Source organism: Megalobrama amblycephala, linkage group LG12 (assembly GCF_018812025.1).
Source record: "Megalobrama amblycephala isolate DHTTF-2021 linkage group LG12, ASM1881202v1, whole genome shotgun sequence".
Taxonomy (NCBI): domain Eukaryota; kingdom Metazoa; phylum Chordata; class Actinopteri; order Cypriniformes; family Xenocyprididae; genus Megalobrama; species Megalobrama amblycephala.
Genome location: NC_063055.1, coordinates 32,168,758 through 32,174,948, shown reverse-complemented (window position 1 = coordinate 32,174,948; position 6,191 = coordinate 32,168,758). Strand labels below are relative to the sequence as shown.

Here is a 6,191-nt window from a genome sequence, read left to right as displayed (position 1 = left end):
TCACGTTAATAGTTTATTAAAACTACTGTTGCCAGCTGTAGTGTAACAACAATGGAAAATAAATTCCACTAACAATTGGTGATTCAACCCAATCACTCTTACGCTAATAGTTTAATTAAAACTACTGTTGCCAGCCGTAGTGTAACAACAATGGATATCCCACATGGAAAGAATCTATATGTGGATATATGCGCATATATGAAACCTATATGCAGTGTATATGCACATATATGCTGCATATATGCACCTATATGATAATATATATATGCTGCATATATGCGTATATATGCTGCATATATGCGTATATATGCCACATATAGGCAAAATTGAGGTGCATATATGTGCATATACAGGAAATACAGGTCTCCTGTATTGCTTCTTCATATCCACATATAAGCCCTATACATACAAGATATGTCTTCTATATAGCTAATGGCAGGATCTGGTCATTTTGTAGCTCATATCTCATTTTTGACTGTCATACATGATGCCTAGCTCATATTTTCTATTATCAAGGCAAAAACTAAGAATTAACGAAAAAAATTATGCAAGAACTTATGTATGTGCGAACACGTGAAATTGGTATCACATGTAATTGGCATGTTATGGAATTTAACTACACTCTAAAAAAGATTGGTTCTTCAGCGGTTCTTTGGGGTGGTTAAGGTGCTATATAGCACCACTACCTTATAAAGAACCTGTAAAGCCCCTGTATGGTTCTTCAGCAGTTCCTTGCTGTGGTTAAGGTGCTATATAGCACCACTGCCATAAAAAGAACCCGTTAAGCCTCTGTATAGTTCTTTAAAGGTTCTCTAACTCTCTTATTCTCTTAGTTTAGGTGGGGAAAGCATTAAAAACAACATTAAATTACAGTATATTTTCTAAACATAACCTGGTTCTCAACCTTTTTGTCCCCAAGCCCTCTGTAAAAGTGAATGTTGTAAGTTGGATTGCTATAACTATTTGAGTCTAATTAGTTCTTCTTTCTGCGAATTGCTCTCAATATTGTACACTCAACTACTCAAATATCTCACTTTCAGCCAAAGGATAATTTCTCTTTAAGGACCCCGTGACAGACGTTTTTTTTTCTGACGTCATGACCGCCATTAATTTCCCCTGGACTCGGATGAATTAAGGTAGGTTGGAAATGTTTTAATTAATATACTCGATAATGCAAAGGTTGAACATGTGTTTTAGCTGTTTATGAGTTAATTAACATTGTTTGTGAACATGAATACTAACGAAATCGTATCTATACGAATTTTTTAATTTGCGCGGCCTGCAGTATAACGTTACTGCAGGCCGCGCAAATTCAAAAATTCGGTTAGTTACGATTTCAACTTTTCTATTCTATACAAGATGTTGAATTTACTCGTTTTATTCTAAAGAAATGTATTCAGTTTGGACCATGTAAGTATGTCTCTAAATAATTTTTAAAAGAAACGTCTCTACCGTGTATGTAGCGTGTACTATTTGAAATGCTGCGGGCAGGAAGTGCGTGGGGAGCGGGAGAGACGCTCGAGTCGAGGCTGAGGGGATCCTCGCATTACAATTATTGAGTTTAGGTTTTTAAATTAATGTTTGTCAGTTCTTTTATTTGTCTTTTTCACGTTAGCTCTAATTTATTGATCTATTTGTTCGACCAAAATGACGAAGAAAGTCTGTGAGTAAAGACATACTTAAGGCTTATTTCATTTGACTAGCGCGAGGTGTTTTTTTTATCCTGTTTTTTTTAGTAGAATGAAATGGTTGCGTATTTACCAAGCGGCAACCTCCCCCTTTCTCTCGTGAAGCCAATACGGAAGTAACTTAAACTGCGATTCATCGACTGGCCGCTAGGGACAGGCTCCAAAAGAGAGCAGAATCTCATAGAGTCCCATGTTAAATTGGCCAAGTTTATAGCAGAAAAAAACATGTTTACAAGTTGGTTCAAATTGTGGTTTTGGTCTATACTGCCATTTTTGCCCTTCATGACAACTCTGAGGGGGGTGAATTTTTTTATAACTTATCCGTTTAAATTATATTAAGCCTTAAAGTTCTGCATAATTAAGGGCGTGGTCACTTGAGTGACAGGTAGATTGCGCTGCTTTCTGTGAGCCGTCATGTTACCTCAGCTGCCGCTGAATTTGGCATCTCAGCCGTTTTTGTGCTTTTTTTTCTCTATTATTTTATACAATTATAAAATATGGCTTGCTGCATAATATTCGAGACTGATGTGTGTCTGTGTAGATGTGTATGCATGGGGAAGAGTCACAGAACACACGTTGTTGGATCGTGGCATTGGCTGAAAGTTTTGATTGTGAGATTTACTACAATGACAATACCAGGAGGATATACAACTCTGACAGCACTGCTTGGATATTATAACTAAAGCTGCTGCACTATTTTGAAAATAATATACTTTGGACACAGGCACATTTGTTTGTTAGATACGATCGTATACAGTTTTACAACATAAAGGCTGCTCAGATTGCATCCTTTCTTGAAGAACGATGACAGAGAGCAGATCATTCAGAAGAAATGTGAAATGTTTTTTTGTTTTGCAATGGACACTCATATTTTACCCAGGTGCCACAGATCGGATTCATCTTGCGATCTCTATTTCATTATAAAGGTATGAAGTCCCATTTTGATTTTCCATGTTGTTATTTGCACACCCAACACTACTGGTGTTGGAGGATCTATATCTTAAAGAAACACCGTAGATTGACAGTAACGTTAAACCTTTAGAACGTTCTGATGATAAAACTTATCTTCATTAATATTTTAGTATCTAAGATAGATAGATAGCTCCTTTGCTGCTAACATGGTCACGTCGAGCTAGGCGGGCGTGGTTTCAGCAACCAGTCACATCAGCTCAAACCACCTCCCCACCTCTTTGCCCATTTTCAGTTATCCGGGAGTGACGTGCGGTGACGCGCAGCTAAGATGGCCACGGCCTCATTTACACGTCAAAACTGCTGTTCAGAACTCTATGGGTGACGTCACGGACACTACGTCCATATTTTTTTACAGTCTATGGTATTTACACAACTAATTAATTACTTGCACTGTCTGCAGCAAACAAGTTTTTTTCATTTATAAACACTGATTCCCCTCCCCCTTTTAGGATCTAAAACTCTTCAATGTTTGACGACTAAGGACACTTTGCAATAACTTTACATGGTAAGTAATTTCTATAAAAACGGCTATAATTGTTAATAGATAATATGAATTACCAATGTTGGACATGTTTGAATAAAATCCATCTAATGCTGTCTATTGACTTGAATGTTATCCTCATTAACAAACTTTAGACTAAGAATTATCCATTCCAAAACATTCATCAACTCCCTCTTATGCCATCTCAAATGCATGTGACTTTTTTTTCTTGTTGTTTTGTATTAATTTTGTATTTTTTTTTTTTTTATTCTCACAGTGACAGTAACCATTGACATTACATTAATCACAGAAGATCACAGTTCCAGCTAAAAATATTTACTGTTCTACTGAAGAAATAAAAAAAAGTCAACTTGGATGGCCTGATGGTAAGTAAATTAACAGCTAGCTTTCATTTTTCGGTGAAATATCCCTTTAATCAAGAATGATTAAATATATTGGGGTATAAAGCTAATTTATTAATTGATGCATGTTTTATTTTCAGACTTATAATTATGTATTATAAATTCATAATTTTAAATGAAACCAATGACTGATTCAGATGCATTTCTTAATTGCAAATCTGTAGTATTTTAGCACTGACGAAGGCCTGTGTGCTGAAACGCATTGGAAAAATAAAGAATTGATTTTTTTTAGCTCCTTTTTTTAATTTTTTTTGGATCCCTCAACGCCACAAGTGTTGCTGGTATTGTCCATAAATATATTAATTGCAAATTTGGCCAGTCATTAATACGAATTATTTTTATATTTTCTTGTCCTTTGCTATTGCATATCTGCAAAAAATTGATTCCCTATTACAGATTATTTTGCTTTTTTTTTTTAAATAAGAAAAATAATAACAATTGCTTTATCACAGACTGAAAACATTCACCTGAGAAGTGTGTCCTGAAGGCCCTTATCTTTTTCCTGATAGAAAGTCCTGAAGACCTCATCAAGGAGTACTTTCTGAGTTGAACGTAAGAATATTCTATTTTGGTTTATTTTCAGAAAAATAAGTCTAAATTTGTGTATTTTGTAGTTATGCTAGCAAAAGGTGACCAAATTTTTTATTTTTTTTTATGTTCACTATTTTAGGATAACCCGACAGATGATTGAGGAGCAGCTCACCATGGCGATGTTCATTATTTGGAAGGAGGGGGAGAACTTCATGAACCATCTGCTGACATTGAGGGAGTTAAAGATTTGAATCAACTTACTTAAGTTACATCAGCTTGTGCCCTGCTTCTAGGTATGATATACATCATCAACCTGGCTTGTCCGAAACCCCTTTGATTTACTTTGTATGTGTATGTTAGAGCTGCACAATTTATCGTAAAAAGATCGCAATCTCGATTCAAACACCCATCCTACTTTATTAATGACAGCAATTCGCCTGCGTCTATTAAACCTTTGACAAAAATCCTACCGGAACATTTGGTGTTCATGCTGCCACTGATCCAGAGACAGCAGTTTTGAACCACACTGTAGTTATTCAAGGATTTGGTTATTTGATTTCTTTTACAAATATTAAAATTATCACAGAAGTAATAAGATAAAAGTTTACAGTTAGGATATAATCACTGGACATTAGATAGCGATCAAAATAGAGCAAATCGAAACTAACTTGGTGCTTCAAATAACTGTTGTATATAAATGACCTTGTTAAGCCACTAGGTGGCAACCAGTGACGTTGTCATTGAATCATTCATTCAATAGATTCGTTAAGGTTAAACCCTGATTCATCTAGTAGTGAAACAAGTATTTATTAATGAGCTATTAATATATTCAAAACCATTTTTTAAAAATAATTCATTAAAATTAAACATTTTCCAGCAATTAGAGTCCAGCAATTAATATTTTGCTAGAACTAGTAAATTAAATGTTATTTTTAGTTGTCTATTTAGAATCGTGGGAGAATTGCGATCTCTATTTGCAACCAAAAAATCATGATTCTCATTTCATCCAGAATCCTGCAGCTCGTCTCGTACAAATGTGTAGTTGTATGAATATCCAGTTGTGTTGTTTGAGAATTGCTTTGATTTGTGCAAGGGTAATCACCTTTAAAGGATTAGTTTACCCAAAAATGAAAATTCTGTCATTAATTACTCACCCTCATCATTGGAGGGACAGGAACCTCTCAGACTTCATCAAAAATATCTTAATTTGTTTTGAGTTCAGAAAAAGCATACGCATAAAATACGAAGTATACTTTGGGCTTTACACACAGTAATGAATGTTTAAAAAACAAAACAAAAAAGTATTGGGTAAAATCATCCCCCATGTTATGTTAACCTAATGTTGTTATTTTGTTTAAAGGCCTACAGTTAGAAGCAGCTATTCTCCTCTTGCCTGCACTGTTCAAGGTGGACCTGGGGTTGCTGTTTGACATTGAGGTGAGCCATGAACAGTTGACTACAGTGTGTGAAGCACAATCTAATCAAAGCACGACACTTATTGCACATTTTGCTATACAAATGATAATACACAAATTATTCTCTCAATGTGAAGAGAAAATTACATTCATTTTCAGTTAATGGTATAATGGTCAAAAGTATTTGAGCAGTTGTATATGACAGTAGTTGAAATTAATTTAGCTTATAAGGTTTGCCTTTCAAATAAATATGTGAAGATGGTTAATGCTATTATCCCCTCTTCTCTAGGGCCATGCTCAGACCAGCCCTCCTATCATCCCAACACCTAAGATAGTGCCTAAAGCCTGCGGGAGGATCATCTCATGCAGTATGACCACATTTTGTTCACGTTGGATGGCCAGTTAATCACAGAGTAGAGTGAGGACATCTCGATGGCACTGGACCTCCTCCTATGTGTATATTTTGCATTTGGAATCGAATCCAATCCAGTATCCTAAAGGACTGAAAAAGACACTGACCTTTTTGAAGTGTGTTGTTTTGAAATTGAAGGATGCAGACGGACTTCCTGTCACTGTAAATTGAGTGTACAACTCAATCTGTGAGTAGAATTTCGGAGTCAATATTCTCTCTTGCTCCCTTTCTTATGGTTTTAGTTCCAGTTTCTATATTGTTTTTGAAATC

The 6,191-nt window shown here is 35.4% G+C and overlaps 1 long non-coding RNA gene across 2 annotated transcripts; it reads left to right on the top strand.

The window, feature by feature from the left end:
- Positions 1-486: 486 nt before the first annotated feature.
- On the top strand, positions 487-5,935 carry LOC125279234. Of its 2 annotated transcripts, none has more exons than XR_007187355.1 (7): positions 487-1,136; positions 3,110-3,165; positions 3,419-3,527; positions 4,016-4,115; positions 4,234-4,387; positions 5,455-5,531; positions 5,799-5,935. It is a non-coding gene; the product is annotated as an uncharacterized LOC125279234 (long non-coding RNA). The 2 variants fall into 2 exon arrangements; XR_007187356.1 differs by lacking the exon at positions 487-1,136 and adding an exon at positions 2,965-3,021.
- Positions 5,936-6,191: the final 256 nt, after the last annotated feature.